The sequence below is a fragment of the Ranitomeya imitator genome, chromosome 4, assembly GCF_032444005.1.
Source record: "Ranitomeya imitator isolate aRanImi1 chromosome 4, aRanImi1.pri, whole genome shotgun sequence".
In the NCBI taxonomy this organism is placed as follows: Eukaryota; Metazoa; Chordata; class Amphibia; order Anura; family Dendrobatidae; genus Ranitomeya; species Ranitomeya imitator.
The window spans coordinates 377,640,438-377,659,340 of NC_091285.1; positions in this window are offsets into that span (position 1 = coordinate 377,640,438).

Below are 18,903 nucleotides of genomic sequence, written 5' to 3' on the forward strand. Positions count from 1 at the left end.
TGACGGAATCAAACAACGCTAAGGAGGCAGCGCACGGTGCCAAGGGGGTAGCAATGAAGGCTGTGCTGCGTCACATTACAAAGGAAAGTCCCACCTCCGGGACGGTTGGACGGTGTGAGGGGACACATTACATGAGTGTGTAGTTCAGCGTTTGCAAGGAGCATAATTTCAAGAGCGACCTTTCCCTTGTGCAGTATTAGTGCTGCACATGGTGGCTCTTTCAGTAACAAACGCCTGGGGGGGGGGGGACAGGTCCCCTTACATTTTAGTTGTGCCAGCGTGGCGGTCGCATGACACGTTGCCGGATACACAGCTGGGGATCAGCTGACGTTACTGAACCCCAATAACAGAGGAGCGACTGTTGACTGTGCACACAGCACTTCCAGGCACCAACTGGCGGTGTTAGAGCCCAGGGACAGCAGGAGGAGCAGATTGGAGGTATTGCCGCACACACAGCTGGGGATCAGCTGACGTTACTGAACCCCAATAACAGAGGAGCGACTGTTGACTGTGCACACAGCACTTCCAGGCACCAACTGGCGGTGTTAGAGCCCAGGGACAGCAGGAGGAGCAGATTGGAGGTATTGCCGCACACACAGCTGGGGATCAGCTGACGTTACTGAACCCCAATAACAGAGGAGCGACTGTTGACTGTGCACACAGCACTTCCAGGCACCAACTGGCGGTGTTAGAGCCCAGGGACAGCAGGAGGAGCAGATTGGAGGTATTGCCGCACACACAGCTGGGGATCAGCTGACGTTACTGAACCCCAATAACAGAGGAGCGACTGTTGACTGTGCACACAGCACTTCCAGGCACCAACTGGCGGTGTTAGAGCCCAGGGACAGCAGGAGGAGCAGATTGGAGGTATTGCCGCACACACAGCTGGGGATCAGCTGACGTTACTGAACCCCAATAACAGAGGAGCGACTGTTGACTGTGCACACAGCACTTCCAGGCACCAACTGGCGGTGTTAGAGCCCAGGGACAGCAGGAGGAGCAGAGGAACAGAGTGTAGGCCGAAGCCTGATTGGAGCAAGTTGAAAGGGAACCTTTAACCCCCCCCCCCAAGACGTTTGTAGCTGAAAGAGCCATCTTGTGCAGCACTAAGGATGCAAAAGGAAAAGGTTGCTCTTTTAATTATGCTCCTTGCAAACACCGAAGTAAACACTAAAAATGTGTCCCTTTATACCGTTAAACCGTTCCGGAGGTGCGAATTTCCTTCGTAATGGGACACAGCACAGCTGTCATTCCTATCCCCTTGATGCCGTGCGCTGCCTCCTCAGCGTTGTTTTAAGCTGTCACGGAGCCTGCGCTGTTCTGTTAGCCCTTGGCCATGCCCAATTAGCGCTGCCTGTCTTCTGACATAATTTGGTGTCAGGATGTCAGTGCCTGTGCGTCCACGCTGCTCCAGATCCCACCTCGCAGTCTCGTCTAACGTAATCCCACTGCGGGCCTTGGAACCATGGGCATGCACAGTGCATAACCTCGACTCTCACTCCCCTCCTTCCCTCTTCTTCAGACTGTGCGGTGTCACGGCCGTGGCATGCTAGGGATCAGCTGACGGCGCACAGTCTAAAGAAGGCGGAGGGAAATGAGCGAGAGCCCGAGGGGAAGATATGCACTGCGCATGCCCATGGATCCCAGGCCCGCAGTGTGACTCAATCAGAAGACACTGCGAGGCGGGATCTCGGGCAGCGCGGCCGCACAGGTGCAGCCAGCCTGACACCAAATTATGTCAGAAGACAGGCAGCGCAAATAGGGCATGCCCAAGGGATAACAGAACAGCGCAGGCTCCGTGACAGCTTAAAACAACGCTGAGGAGGCAGCGCATGGCACCAAGGGGGTAGGAATGACGGCTGTGCTGCGTCACATTACGAAGGAAAGTCCCAGCTCCGGGACGGTATAACGGTATCAGTGAACACATTTTATAAGTGTTAAGTTCTGCGTGTGCAAAGAGCTAAAAAAAAAGAGCTACCTTTTCCTTGTGCAGCATTACTGCTGCACAAGATGGCTCTTTCAGTAACAAACGACGGGGGGGGGGGACAGGTTCCCTTACATTTAGGTTGTTGTGCCAGCGTGGCGGTCGCAGGACACATTGCCGGCTACACAGCTGGGGATCAGCTGACGTTACTGAAACCCAATAACACTGGGTCGTATGTTTTTACTGTGCAGCCTGCACTTCTGAGCCGCAACTGGCGGTGTTGGAGCCCAGGAATAGCAGTTCAGGTGGTAGAAAGATGAACACAGCAGGAGACCTGGATGACACCCAATTACTTAATCAGGCAGAGGAGTGGCAAATTCCTGCGAGATCCAGGCCTGGTTCATTTTCAGGAAAGTAAGCCGGTCAACGTTATCGGAGGATAGTCGCATGCGACGGTCTGTTAGTACACCACCTGCGGCACTAAAGACACGTTCCGATAAGACACTAGCCGCAGGGCAAGCCAGCACCTCCAATGCATACTGGCTTAGCTCTGGCCATGTATCCAGCTTAGAGACCCAAAACTTGAACGGGGAAGAGCCGTCTGGGAGTACAGTAAGAGGGCAAGCCATGTAGTCTGTCACCATCTGACGGAACCGTTGCCTCCTGCTGACTGGAGTCGCCGGTGATGGTGTAGACATTTGGGGCGGGCACACAAAAGTGTGCCAGAGTTGTGCCATACTGGGCTTGCCTTGGGCAGAGGCACTGCTTCTGCTCCCTCTTTGGGCAGAGCCTCCCCCACTGCCTCGACGCACTGAGCTGCTTTGTAAAGCACTAGCAGCACTCCTCTCAGTTGGACAGGAGAAGATGATGGAATTCACCAGTGTGTCGTGGTACTCCCGCAATTTACGCTCCCGGGTCAACGCAGGGATGAGGTTTTGGACGTTGTCCCGGTAGCGAGGATCGAGGAGGGTGAACACCCAATAATCAGGCATGTTGAGATTGTGGTCGATGCGGCGGTCGTTTCTCAGGCACTGCAGCATGAAATCCACCATGTGCTGCAGAGTGCCAACTGGCCCAGAAACGCTGTCCCCTGCTTGAGACATGATCTCTGCCCGCTCGTCATCACCCCACCATCGCTGTACACACTGACCACTGGACAATTGTGTCGCTCCCTCCTCTGGACGGAGCTCTTCCTCCTCCATTGACTCCTCCTCATCCTCCTCACAAATTGGCCCCTGCGTACCCCTTTGTGAGGAACCACGTGGCGCTGACTCTCCAGAAGCTGATGGAAAAGGTGACTCCTCATCCTCCACCTCTTCCACCACATCATTCCTTAACCCTTGCAAAGTTTGCTGAAGCAGGCAGATAAGGGGGACAGTCATGCTGACTAGTGCATCATCTGCACTTGCCATCCGCGTGGAATAATCAAAAGGACGCAAAACCTGGCAGACGTCCTTCATAGTGGCCCACTCTGTGGTTGTGAAGTCTGATCGGCGCTGACTGCGACTTCTTTGCGCCTGATGCAGCTGGTACTCCATAACTGCTTGCTGCTGCTCACAAAACCGCTCCAACATATGTAACGTGGAATTCCACCGGGTAGGTAGGTCACATATGATGCGGTGTTCCGGAAGGCGGAATCGGCGCTGCAGAGCAGCAATGCGGGATCTGGCCAAGCTGGAACGCCGCAAGTGAGCACACTCTAGGCGGACCTTGTGCAGCAGGGCATCAAGATCCGGATAGTCCCTCAGAAAACTCTGCACAACCAAATTGAGCACATGTGCCAGACATGGGATGTGAGTGAGGTTGCCAAGGGCCAAAGCTGCCACCAGATTTCGGCCATTGTCACACACTACCATGCCTGGCTGGAGATTCGCTGGCAGTAACCACACATCGCTCTCCTGCTTGATGGCATTCCAGAGCTCCTGCGCTGTGTGGCTTCGATGCCCCAATGAAACTAGTTTCAAGATTGCCTGCTGACGTTTGGCCACGGCTGTGCTCATGTCGGTCATAGGTAAACGTTCACGGGTCCATGTGGAGGTGGACTGTGACGGATCCTGCAGAGAGGAATCAGAGGAACTGGTGTAAGAGGAGGAGTCGATGCGTACAGACTGGATTCCTGCAATCCTTGGAGTGGGCAGGACACGTCCTGCGCCACTCGCACGATCTGTACCTGGCTCAACAACATTAACCCAATGGGCAGTGAGGGAAACATATCGCCCCTGTCCATGCTGACTGGTCCACGCATCGGTGGTGAGGTGGACCTTGCTACTGACGGCGTTCAGTAGCGCATGTTTTATGTTTGCCTCAACATGCCTGTGCAGGGCAGGGACAGCCTGCCTGCTGAAGTAAAAGCGGCTGGGCACCTTGTACTGTGGGACTGCCAATGCCATCAAGTCACGGAAGCTGTCAGTCTCCACCAGCCTGAACGAGAGCATTTCCAGGGACAACAGTTTGGCAATGCCTGCATTCAGATCCTGTGCTCGGGGGTGGTTGGCCGAGAATGCCCGCCTTTTCTCCCATGCCTGGACTACCGATGGCTGTAGAGTAGACTGGGAGTGTGAGGATGACTGGGAAGGTGGTGCTGTGGATGGAATTACACTAGGTCTCTGGACAACAGTGGAGGAAGAGGCAACACGAGATGAAGAGGTGGTAGCTGCCGCTGTTGGTTGGCCTACGTCTTCACTGTGTTTCTGTAACTCCACCGCGTGCCTGTTCCGCACATGTTTCCACATATTTGTGGTATTGAGGTTGCTGACACTTTTACCTCTTTTTACTTTCTGATGACACAGCCTGCATTTGACAAAACAAATGTCATCTGCAACTGTGTCAAAAAAGGACCAGGCACTGCAAGTCTTGGGAGCGCCCTTTTTGGCTTTGGAAAGAGACAGGCTCCTAACGGGTGCCAAAGTGGAGGCTACAGGCTCCGCAGTCTTCCCCCTCCCTCTCCCTCTTTGGCCCGTAAGGGGAAGCTCTTCCTCAGAGCTGCTCCCACCACCTTCCTGTTCCTCACGCCACGATGGGTCAAGGACCTCATCATCTCCACTACCCTCTGCCACCAACTGCTCCTCCTGGGTAGTCTCGGCAGCACAGTACGCATCAGAAAGCGGCACCTGAGTTTCATCATCAGATGCGTACTGCGCTGTGGTCACCGGAGGCACTGGCCCACCTGCCTCTTCAGAGTCAGAGAGATAAAGCTTTTGGGCATCACTGCACACTGCCTCTTCTTCCATTTCTCCAATGCTGCTTGGCTGGCCCCCTGTTTCCAAGCCAAGAGATTCAGAGAACAGAAGTAGAGACGGCTCCTGTCCTGGGCTCTCTGACTGCCTGGCCAATTTGGCAGGTGGTGAAGAGACAGATGGCTGCTCTCCAGTGCTCTGTGCCTGAGAGGATGTGGCACTAACTGAAGTCGATGCCGAGGCGTTAGCTGCCATCCACCCGACAACGGCTTCAATTTGGTCTTCACGTAGCAGCGGTGCACGGCGCTCTCCGACAAAGCTGCGCATGAAGGACTGTTCCCTGCTGAAACTGAGTGACGACGAGTCACCGGCGCCCGCAGCAGGCACAGAATCACCACGTCCTCTCCCTGCTCCTCTCCCTGCTCCGCGCCCACGCCCACGTGCCTTACTCCCTGCCCTCTTCATCTTGGTTGACAGATAAAGATAAGCAGAAAAGTACTAAGGCCTTAGTGTGCTTATTCCTGAAATGCTCCTCCTAACAGGTGTAAGAAACACTAATGTTGTAAATTGTGGACTAAACTTTATTATTTTTCAAATGTGGCCTACACAAGTGTTAAGTTGTGTTTGGTGAACTTAACTTTTTTTTTGGTGCAGATCGGGCTACAGAGCTAGTTTAAATCACACGGAGACCGTGCAGACAGCCGTAAACGGCGCTGCAAGGCCAAAAAACCCTCCTCTCGGTTATCCTATATAGTGTTTTTCCACTATTTAGCTGGATACGAGTGGAAAGACACTAATAGGAATTTTTATTTTCAAATTTTAAACTGGCTGCACTATTTGAAAAAAAGGAAATTGTTTTTCAAGGTATGAGGCAGTAACGCACCCTGAGCTGAATCCAACCGGCTATGGCTGCACACAGACTACAGGGTGAGCTGCGCTCACACAGAGACCGTGCAGACAGCCGTAAACGGCGCTGCAAGGCCAAAAAACCCTCCTCTAGGTTATCCTATATAGTGTTTTTCCACTATTTAGCTGGATACGAGTGGAAAGACACTAATAGGAATTTTTTTTTTCAAATTTTAAACAGGCTGCACTATTTGAAAAAAAGTAAAATTTTTCTCTAGGTATGAGCCAGTAACGAACCCTGAGCTGAATCCAACCGGCTATGGCTGCACACAGACTACAGGGCGAGCTGGGCTCACACGGAGACCGTGCAGACAGCCGTAAACGGCGCTGCAAGGCCAAAAAAACCTCCTCTAGGTTATCCTATATAGTGTTTTTCCACTATTTAGCTGGATACGAGTGGAAAGACACTAAAAGGAATTTTTTTTTTCAAATTTTAAACTGGCTGCACTATTTGAAAAAAAGGAAATTGTTTTTCAAGGTATGAGGCAGTAACGCACCCTGAGCTGAATCCAACCGGCTATGGCTGCACACAGACTACAGGGCGAGCTGCGCTCACACAGAGACCGTGCAGACAGCCGTAAACGGTGCTGCAAGGCCAAAAAACCCTCCTCTAGGTTATCCTATATAGTGTTGTTCCACTATTTAGCTGGATATGAGTGGAAAGACACTAATAGGAATTTTTGTTTTTCAAATTTTAAACAGGCTGCACTATTTGAAAAAAAGTAAAATTTTTCTCTAGGTATGAGCCAGTAACGAACCCTGAGCTGAATCCAACCGGCTATGGCTGCACACAGACTACAGGGCGAGCTGGGCTCACACGGAGACCGTGCAGACAGCCGTAAACGGCGCTACAAGGCCAAAAAACCCTCCTCTAGGTTATCCTATATAGTGTTTTTCCACTATTTAGCTGGATACGAGTGGAAAGACACTAAAAGGAATTTTTGTTTTTCAAATTTTAAACAGGCTGCACTATTTGAAAAAAAGTAAAATTTTTCTCAAGGTATGAGCCAGTAACGAACCCTGAGCTGAATCCAACCGGCTATGGCTGCACACAGACTACAGGGCGAGCTGGGCTCACACGGAGACCGTGCAGACAGCCGTAAACGGCGCTGCAAGGCCCAAAACCCCCCCTCTAGGTTATCCTATGTAGTGTTTTTCCACAATAGAGCTGGAGACTGGTGGAAAAACACTAATAGGAAATTTGAGAAAAAATGTGCAGCAGGCTGCACTAAGAGCAAAAAAGGACAACTGTGTGAGGCAGTGTGAACCCCCCCTGAGCTGAATACAACCGGGTATATGGCTGCACACAGACTACAGAGTGAGCTGCACACACACACACACACAGAGACCTTTCAGAACGCTGTTAAAACAGCGCTGCAAGGCAAGAGCAAGGTGAACAGTGAAGAACACACAGCGTTTTGCTAAATTAGCCTTTGGAAAGGAAAATAAAGCAATTAGCTAGCTCGACTGGCCCTCAGTTAGAACACAGCGTCCTGTCCCTAACTGAAATCACAGCAGAGTGAGCGCAAAATGGCGGCAGCGTTTTTTATAGTGCAGAGTGACATCATTTCAGCAGCCAATCCAAGCCTTGCCAGTACTTACATGCCCACCATGCTAAACAGGATGTGCCCACACTTCCAATCATTCCTCATTGGCTGCTGCGTTCAGTTTGAATTCTGGGAACTTCCGATTCCGGTATCCGATACGCGGGAAGTATCGGAATTCGGTATCGGAATTCCGATACCGCAAATATCGGCCGATACCCGATACTTGCGGTATCGGAATGCTCAACACTAGTGTTGATCCATTAATATCATAAGAAGAAAGTAGCATTTAATGGTAAATATTAAAATTCGAAGACACAACAAACATAAACATCTGAGTCCCCCAAAAGGATAGGCCAAAGGGCTTAAAGTACAGAATCCGGGGACCAACTACCTATCAAAAAACTACCAATACCAGTAAAAGATGAGAGGGGCCTGTAATTCACATCATAGGTAGACCACAACTATGAGAGTAAAAATGAGAAAACAAATCCAGAAAATCATCTTGTCTGACTTGGCAAGATTTATTTAGCAAATTATGGTAGAAAATAAGTATTTAATCACCTAAAAACATGCAAGATTTCTGTCTCTCACGGACCTGTAACTTCTTTAAGAGGCTCCTCTGTCCTCCACTCATTACTTGTAGTAATGGCACCTGTTTGAACTTGTTATCAGTATAAAAGACACCTGTTCACAACCTCAAACAGTCAAACTCCAAACTCCACTAAGGTGAAGACCAAAGAGCTGCCGAAGGACACCAGAAACAAAATTGTAGCCCTGCGCCAGGCTGGGAAGACTGAATCAGCAATAGACAAGCAGCTTGGTGTGATGAAATCAACTGTGGGAGCAATAATAAGAAAATGGAAGACATACAAGACCACTGCTAATCTCCCTCAATCTCCATGCAAGATCTCACCCCTTTGGGTCAAAATGATCACAAGAACGTTGAGCAAAAATCCCAGAACCCCACGGGGGGACCTAGTGAATGACTTGCATAGAGCCGGGTCCACCATAGCAAAGGCTGGTAGCATCAGTAACACACTATGCCGCCAGGGACTCAGATCCTGCAGTGCCAGACGTGTCCCCCTTCTTAAGCCAGTACATGTCCAGGCCAGTCTGAAGTTTGCTAGAGAGCATTTGGATTATCCAGAAGAGTGTTGGGAGAATGTCATATAATCTGATTTAACCAAAATAGAACTGTTTGGTAGAAACAAAACTCGTCGTGTTTGGAGGATACAGAATGCTGAATTGAATCCAAAGAACACCATATCTACTGGAAAGCATGGGAGTGGCAACATCATGTTTGGAGCTGTTTTTCTGCAAAGGGACCAGGACAACTGATCCATATACATGAAAGAACGAATGGGGTCAAGTGTTGTGAGATTTTGAGCGCAAACCTCCTTCCATCAGCAAGGGCAATGAAGATGAAATGTGGATGGGTTTTTCAGCATGATAATGATCCCAAGCACACCACCAGGACAACAAAGGAGTAGCTTTGTAAGAAGCATATGAAGGTCCTGGAGTGTCCTAGCCAGTCTCTAGATCTCAATCCCATAGAAAACCTTTGGAGGGAGTGGAAAGTCCTTGTTGCCCAGCAACAGGCCCAAAACATTACTGCTCTAGAGGAGATCTGCATGGAGGAATGTGCCAACATACCATCAACAGTGTGTGCCAAACTTGTGAAGACTTACAGAAAACGTTTGACCTGTGTCATTGCCAACAAAGGATATATAACAAAATATTGAGATGAACTTTTGATGATGACGAAATACTTATTTTCCACCATAATTTGAAAAATAAATTTTGCCAAATCAGACAAGGTGGTTTTCCAGATTTGTTTTCTCATTTTGACTCTCATAGTTGTTGGCTACCTATGATGTCAATTAGGGTTGAGCGACTTTTAGTTTTTTAGGGTCGAGTCGGGTTTTGCGAAACCCGACTATCTCAAAAGTCGAGTCGAGTGAAATCATCTGATTATAGCAAAAAGTCGGGGATCGACCGAAACACGAAACCCAATGCAAGTCAATGGGGAAGCATAGTCGGCAGTGAGTGGAGGCCAGGAAAACACGTACAGTGCCCATTTTAATGGCAAAAACATCCATTCTTGTTACTGAAGCTTGTCAATCTTAATTTACCTTATAATAATAGTAAGGCCTTGGAAATTGGGGGTCATTTTGCTAAAGTTGTGGGGGGTAGGACTGGTTCAAGTATTTAGTGGGCCCAGGAAATCTGGACCACGTCACGGCAGTGGAGCAGGGAGAGGTAAGTATTTAAACTTTGCAAGTGCTGTGATCCTGAGCAAGCAGGGGGGGGCCCACTCGTTGGCATTGGCACAGGGCCCCTCAAAGTACGGCGGTGTGTTTGCACGGCGGGGGCGCCTCCCACCGGCAGCGACACTTTTGCGTACTATGAGGGGCCCCGTGCCAGTGACGTCACCAACGAGTTTCCCCCCCACCTGATGAAGGAACCTGCACTTTCATCTGCACCTTCCTCTTTGTCCCCGTGTAAGGTGGTATGGTATGCAGGAAGGGGAACCTGACTTTCAGCAGGGTCACATTCTTGCTAAGTAGAATGCATAGGGAGTGTAGCATTATGGGTCAATGTACCAGCAGACTCATCTATAACTGGCTGGGCAATGGGCAGGATGAGGAGGAAACACAGATATAGGCCCAAAGAATAAAGTGGGCTAAATGCAGTTCAAAATTGGTAACAGGACTAACCAGGGGGCATTGCTTTGTTCAGTGGAGTACAACTGTAATGAGAGGCTGACACAATGAGTGGGCCCAAATCAGTAAGTAGGCTAAATGCAGTTCAAAATTGGTAACAGAAGTAAACAGGCGGCACTGGTTTGTTCAGTGTAGGAGAACAACAAGGAGCGGCAGACACCGTTAGTAAGGCCAACAAAACAAGTAGGCCAAATGCAGTGTTATATTAAAAAACAATTTAACAAGAGCCTGAAGATAGAAGCTAGGGAAAGGCAACCTGGAGAACACCTTGGAGCGAAAGATACCGTTTGTAGAACCCAGACCCAACTTGTAGGCCTAATGCAGTGTTGTTTCAACAACTACTTAAATAGAGCTTGAAGATAGAAGCTAGGGAGAAGCAACCTGGAGAACACCTTGGAGCGGCAGACATCGTCTCTACATCCCAGACCCAACTTGTAGGCCTAATGCAGTATTGTTTCAACAACTACTTAATGAGAGCTTGAAGATAGAAGCTAGGGAGAGGCAACCTGGAGAACACCTTGGAGCGGCAGACACCGTCTCTACAACCAAGACCCAACTTGTAGGCCTAATGCAGTGTTGTTTCAACAACTACTTAACGAGAGCCTGAAAATGGAATTTCAGGACAGGAAACCAGGAGAACAGCACGGAGCGGCATACACCGTTAGTAGGCCCCAACCACACTAGTAGGCCAAATTCAGTGTAATATTAACAACTACTTAACGAGAGCCTGAAAATGGAAGTTCAGGACAGGAAACAAGGAGAACAGCACGGAGCGGCATACACCATTAGTAGGCCCCAACCCAACTAGTAGGCCAAATGCAGTGTAATATTAACAACTACTTAACGAGAGCCTGAAAATGGAAGTTCAGGACAGGAAACCAGGAGAACAGCAAGGAGCGGCAGACACCGTTAGTAGGCCCCAACCCAACTAGTAGGCCAAATGCAGTTGTTCCATTTAACAACTATTTAACAAGAGCCTGAAGATAGAAGCTCAGGAAAGGCAACCAGGAGAACACCTTGGAGAGGCAGACACTGTTAGTAGGCCCCAACCAAACTAGTAGCCCCACTGCAGTTGTTAAATTCCGATAGGCTAAAAACCTGATAATTGCAGGTAATTTTTTTTAAAGAGGACAGCTGTATTGAGTGGCGCTGCCAGACACTGTTAGTAGTCCTTACACCACAAAGTTGGCTCGACGCAGGTTTAAAAAAGGTTACATGGGTACACGGTCTGCATTGGTGTGCTCAGTGGAGGACAATTGGAAGGAGGGACCGCAAAAACACTTAGTAGGCCTAAAATAAAAAAGTAGGCTCTATGCACTTTTAAATAGGTTCCAGGGGTACACAGGCAGCTTTGGTGTGGTCAGTCGAGGACTATTGGAAGGAGGGACCGCAGACAGACTTAGTAGGCCTAAAATAAAAAAAGGAGGCTCTATGCACTTTTAAATAGGTTCCAGGGGTACACAGGCAGCATTGGTGTGGTCAGTGGAGGACTATTGGAAGGAGGGACCGCAGACAGACTTAGTAGGCCTAAAATAACAAAATAGGCTCTATGCAGCTTCGATTATGTAGCAACCTGGAGAACACCTTGGAGCGAAAGACACCGTTTGTAGAACCCATACCCAACTTGTTGGCCTAATGCAGTGTTGTTTCAACAACTACTTAACGAGAACTTGAAGATAGAAGCTAGGGAGAGGCAACCTGGAGAACACCTTGGAGCGGCAGACACCGTCTCTACAACCAAGACCCAACTTGTAGGCCTAATGCAGTGTTGTTTCAACAACTACTTAACGAGAGCCTGAAAATGGAATTTCAGGACAGGAAACCAGGAGAACAGCACGGAGCGGCATACACCGTTAGTAGGCCCCAAACCAACTACTAGGCCAAAGGCAGTGTAATATTAACAACTACTTAACGAGAGCCTGAAAATGAAAGTTCAGGACAGGAAACCAGGAGAACAGCAAGGAGCGGCAGACACCGTTAGTAGGCCCCAACCCAACTAGTTGGCCAAATGCAGTTGTTCCATTTAACAAATATTTAACAGGAGCCTCAAGATAGAAGCTCAGGAAAGGCAACCAGGAGAACACCTTGGAGCGGCAGACACTGTTAGTAGGCCCCAACAAAACTAGTAGCCCCACTGCAGTTGTAAATTTCCGATTGGCTGAAAACCTGATAATTGCAGGTAATTTTTTTAAAGAGGACAGCTGTATGGAGTGGCACTGCAAGACACTGTTAGTAGGCCTAACACCACAAAGTTGGCTCGACGCAGGCCTGACCCATGACCGTGGGATTTTTTGTTTTTCCATGTTCGTTTTTCGCTCCCCTCCTTCCCAGAGCCATAACTTTTTTTATTTTTCCGTCAATTTGGCCATGTGAGGGCTTATTTTTTGCGGGACGAGTTGTACTTTTGAACGACATCATTGGTTTTACCATGTCGTGTACTAGAAAACGGGAAAAAAATTCCAAGTGCGGTGAAATTGCAAAAAAAGTGCAGTCCCACACTTGTTTTTTGTTTGGCTTTTCTGCTAGGTTCACTAAATGCTTAAAATGACCTGAAATTATGATTCTCCAGGTTAGTACGAGTTCATAGACACCAAACATGACTAGGTTATTTTTTACCTAAGTGGTGAAAAAAAATTCCAAACTTTGCTAAAAAAAAAAAAAAAAAATTGCCCCATCTTCCGATACCCGTAGCGTCTCCATTTTTCATGATCTGGGGTCGGTTGAGGGCTTATTTTTTGCATGCCAAGATGACGTTTTTAATGATAGCATTTCGGTGCAGATACATTCTTTTGATCGCCCGTTATTGCATTTAAATGCAATGTCGCGGTGACCAAAAAAACGTAATTCTGGCGTTTCGAATTTTCTTCCCGCTACGCTGTTTAGCGATCAGGTTAATGCTTTTTTTTAATTGATAGATCGGGCGATTCTGAGCGCGGCAATACCAAATATGCGTAGATTTTATATTTTTTTTATTGATTTATTTTGATTGGGGAGAAAGGGGGGTGATTTAAACTTTTATATTTTTTTTATTTTTTTAACATTTTTTCAACTTTTTTTTTTTTACTTTTGCCATGCTTCAATAGCCTCCATGGGAGGCCAGAAGCAGGCACAACCCGATCGCCTCTGCTACATAGCAGCGATCTGCTGATCGCTGCTATGTAGCAGAAATGGAGGTGTGCTGTGAGCGCCGACCACAGGGTGGCGCTCACAGCCACCGGCCATCAGTAACCATAGAGGTCTCAAGGACCTCTATGGTTACAATGGAGACGCATCGCCGACCCCCGATCATGTGACGGGGGTCGGCGATGACGTCATTTCCGGCCGCCCGGCCGGAAGCGGTAGTTAAATGCCGCTGTCTGCGTTTGACAGCGGCATTTAACTAGTTAATAGGTGCGGGCAGATCGCGATTCTGCCCGCGCCTATTACGGGCACATGTCAGCTGTTCAAAACAGCTGACATGTCCCGGCTTTGGTGCGGGCTCACCGCGGAGCCCTGCATCAAAGCAGGGGAGCCGACATCGGACGGTATAGTACGTCCGATGTCGGTAAGGGGTTAAAAAAGGTTACATGGGTACACGGTCTGCATTGGTGTGCTCAGTGGAGGACAATTGGAAGGAGGGACCGCAGACACATTTAGTAGGCCTAAAATTTAAAAAAAAATAGGCTAAAAGCAGTTTGAATTATCTTGCAGGGGTACACAGGCAGCATTGGTGTGGTCTGCGGAGGACAATTTGGAAGGACCGCAGACACACTTAGTAGGCCTAAAATTTTAAAAAATAGACTAAAAGCAGTTTGAATTATCTTGCAGGGGTACACAGGTAGCATTGGTGTGGTCAACGGAGGACAATTTGAAGGAGGGACCGCAGACACACTTAGTAGGCCTAAAATTTAAAAAAATAGGCTCAAAGCAGTTTGAATTATCTTGCAGGGGTACACAGGCAGCATTGGTGTGGTCAGTGGAGGACAATTTGAAGGAGGGACCGCAGACACACTTAGTAGGCCTAAAATTAAAAAAATAGGCTCAAAGCACCTTCGATTATGTGGCAGGGGTACACAGGCAGCATTGGTGTGGTCAGCGGAGGACGATTGGAAGGAGTGTCTGACACAGTTAGTACTCCCCCCCAAAAAATAGATGTTAATGTCTCGCAAAACAACAAAACCAAAAAAAAAAGGGTGGCATACTTAGGTACAGGGGTGGGCTCCTCTGCTGAGTTTCAGACATAGTAATTTGGCGCTAAGTATTTATTGGTGTCAATATAGGACACTGACCCTGACTATTTTAACTAGCATCATACATGTCAACAAATCGGTATTGTCAGTGCCAGGCATTGAAGGATGTCAGCGCATAGACTAAACATTGGTGGAGCTGTGAGAGATAATTTTGCAAGTGGTAGAACACTGTTTGAGCTGGGCCGGGAACTCTCTTGCGGCCGGCGGTACAGGACCAGGGCCCCTCATGTTACAACGGTGTGTCTGACCTTGGGTGCGCGCCATCACCGCCAGAGACACTTTATTGTACTATGAGGGACCCAGTGGCAGTGCCGTCGACTTACAGCGGGCACACCCACCTCTTCAGACAAACGGCACTCTCACGGGTGCTTGCGCCAAGTGGCGAGACCACGGCCCTGTGGGGGGAGTTAGCCCATTTAGGGAGGTGTAAACATGTCGTATGCTGGACAAACAGCTGCTGCAAATTAAGAGATTGGAACAGTCAGTAAGACCAGTCCACAAGCAAGACCTTTTTATAGGAAAGCTAGGTTTCAGCCGGGAAAGGTGGGGCAAAATAATTCGAAATCCATGAGTGGTTCATTTTAATGAAGGTTAGATCATCAACATTTTGGGTAGCCAGATGAGTCCTTTTTTTCGGTCACTATTGAACCAGCAGCACTGAATACTCTTTCTGATAGCACACTAGCTGCTGGGCAAGCAAGCTCCTGCAATGCATATTCTGCCAATTCAGGCCAGGTGTCTATTTTGGATGCCCAGTAATCAAATGGGAATGACGGTTGAGGGAGAACATCGATAAGGGATGAAAAATAGTTAGTAACCATACTGGACAAATGTTGTCTCCTGTCACTTTGAATTGATGCTGCAGTACCTGTCCTGTCTGCGGTCATTGCGAAATCACTCCACAACCTGGTCAGAAAACCCCTCTGTCCAATGCCACTTCTGATTTGTGCACCTCTAACACCTCTGCCCTGTTGCCCCTTGCAGCTCATGTGAGAACCATCACCGGTGCTGTGTGCTGGGAATGCCTGAATCAAACGGTCTACAAGAGTTGCTTGTTTGGTTGCTAATATTTGTTCGAGGTTCTCATGTGGCATGATATTTTGCAATTTGCCTTTATAGCGAGGATCAAGGAGGCAGGCCAACCAGTAATCGTCATCGGTCATCATTTTAATAATGCGTGGGTCCCTTTTGAGGATACGTAAGGCATAATCCGCCATGTGGGCCAAAGTTCTAGTTGTCAAATCTGCGGTTGTGCTGTGTTGAGGGGCAGTATCAGGCAAATCTACGTCACTTGTCTCCCTCAAAAAACCTGAACCCGGCCTTGCAACGCCACCAGTTTCTATTGGCCCCGGAGAAGCTTCCTCATTCAAAAAATACTCATCCCCATCATCCTCCTCACCCTCCTCCCCTTCACCCGCTACCTCGTCCTGTAGACTGCCCTGACCAGACAATGGCTGACTGTCATCAAGGCTTCCCTCTTCCTCGGCTGCAGTTGCCTGCTCCTTTATGTGCGTCAAACTTTGCATTAGCAGACACATTAGGGGGATGCTCATGCTTATTATGGCGTTGTCTGCACTAACCAGCCATGTGTATTCCTCAAAACACTGAAGGACTTGACACAGGTCTTGTACCTTCGACCACTGCACACCTGACAACTCCATGTCTGCCATCCAACTGCCTGCCCGTGTATGTGTATCCTCCCTCAAATACATAACAGCACGCCTGATGGTTCTGCATACGGCTGGAGTGTACGGGCGAACTGCGGATATGCGAGCAAAGTCTGCACACCTTGAGGAGCAGGTCGGGTAACCCCGGATAACTTTTCAGGAAGCACTGCACCACCAGGTTTATGGTGTGAGCTAGGCAAGGAATGTGTTTCAGTTGTGAAAGGGCTATGGCAGCCATAAAATTCCTTCCGTTATCACTCACTACTTTGCCTGCCTCAAGATGTACACTGCCCAGCCATGACTGAGTTTCTTTCTGCAAGAACTCAGACAGAACTTCAGCGGTGTGTCTGTTGTCGCCCAAACACTTCATTGCTAATACAGCCTGCTGACGCGTGCCACTAGCTGTCCCATAATGGGACACCTTGTGTGCAACAGTGGCAGCTGCGGATGGAGTGCTCGTGCGACTGCGGTCTGTGGATGAGTTCTCGCTTCTGCAGGAGGATGAGGAGGAGGATAAGGGGGGCCAACGCCTACAGCCAACTGTTTCCTAGACCGTGGGCTCTTCAGAACTGTCCCAATATTGCTGTCCCCTGTGGACCCTGCATCCACCACATTAACCCAGTGTGCCGTGATGGACAAGTAACGTCCCTGGCCATGCCTACTGGTCCATGCATCTGTTGTCAGGTGCACCTTTGTACTCACAGATTGCCTGAGTGCATGGACGATGCGGTCTTTTACATGCTGGTGGAGGGCTGGGATGGCTTTTCTCGAAAAGAAGTGTCGACTGCGTAGCTCGTAGCGTGGTACAGCGTAGTCCATCAGGGCTTTGAAAGCTTCGCTTTCAACTAACTGGAAGGGCATCATCTCTAATGAGATTAGTTTAGCAATGTGGGCATTCAAACCCTGTGTACGCGGATGCGAGGATGAGTACTTCCTTTTCCTAACGAGAGTCTCATGTAGGGTGAGCTGGACTGGAGAGCTGCAGATCGTGGAACTAGCGGGGGTGCCGGTGGACATGGCAGTCTGAGAGACGGTTGGAGATGGTATTCTTGCTGGTGCCCTACATGCAGTGTTTCCTACCACGAACCTGGTGATTCCCTGACTGCTTTGGCCCAGCGACGAAACCTGCTCATTTACTGCTGGTGGTGCGGGAAATGGTGGGCTTACAGTGAGGGAAGGGATGTAGCGTTGCTGACTAGCTTCATTGGCCGAGGGTGCTCCAACCTTAAGGGACGTTTGGTAGTTAGTCCAGGCTTGCAAATGCATGGTGGTTAAATGTCTACGCATGCAACTTGTATTTAGACTTTTAAGATTCTGACCTCTGCTTAAGGTAGTTGAACATTTTTGACAGATGACTTTGCGCTGATCATTTGGATGTTGTTTAAAAAAATGCCAGACTGCACTCATTCTACTATCGGATACCTTTTCAGGCATTGCAGACTGAGCTTCTTTAACCGGATGGCCACGCTGTCCTACAACTGGTTTTGGTTTTGCCACGCGTTTTTGGCCAGATACGAACCCGGCTGATGGAACCTGTTGCGATGTTGATGCCTGCTGCGGCTCCTCCTCCGCTTCAGAGCTACTGCCGCCTGCACCCTGTTCCCCCAATGGCTGCCAATCGGGGTCAACAACTGGGTCATCTATGACCTCCTCTTCTATCTCGTGTGCAACTTCGTCTGTGTCACAATGTAAGCCGGTGGTATAGCATTCGTGACGGGGCACCATAGTCTCATCAGGGTCTGATTCTGGATCAGTACACTGCGAGGGCAATGTTCTGGTCTGAGTCAAAGGAACAGCATAGTAATCTGGCTGTGGCTGTGCATCTGTGCACTCCATGTCCGATTCAACTTGTAATGGGCATGGCCTGTTAACTATTTCACTTTCTAACCCAGGAATGGTATGTGTAAAGAGCTCCATGGAGTAACCCGTTGTGTCGCCTGACGCATCCTTCTCTGTTGTTCTTGGTCAAGAAGACAAGGAAGCGACTTGTCCCTGACCGAGAACATCCACTAACGATGCGCTGCTTTTACATTTTGCAGTTTCAGAAGAGGAGGCGAAAGAGCTAGAAGCTAAGTCAGCAAGGAAAGCCAAAACTTGTTCTTGCTGCTCCGGCTTTAAAAGCGGTTTTCCTACTCCCAGAAAAGGGAGCGTTCGAGGCCTTGTGTAGCTAGACGACAAACCTGGCTCAACAACTCGAGACTTAGGTGCTATATTGCTTTTCCCACGACCACCTGATGCTCCACCACCACTACCATCATTACCAGCTGGCAATGACCGCCCACGGCCACGACCTCTTCCACCAGACTTTCTCATTGTTTGAAAAACGTAACCAAACTAACGGTATTTGTTACTGTAAATCCAGTTACAAGGTGAACTCAAACTTCTGTTGGATTGATATATCCCTTTATAGGTGGGTGAGACTGCAGGGAAAATCAGGCCCAATGTATAACAGTACACAGCTTCAGTGGCAGACAGATATGCCACTAACAGGACTGATGCTGATGCAGACTCTACCAATAAAAATCTCCCCCTTTTTATTTTTTCTGGGAGAATATTGAAGAAATGTGGCTCACTCTTATACAGTATATGTTCTGTGGCATAAAATGAAAGAGAGATGCCACACACACGACTGGCACTGAGGCAGAATTGCCAATCTTAATCTCCCACTATTTTTTTTATCCTGGGAGAATTTTAAAAAAATCTGGCCCAGTATTACACACTAGGTTTTCTG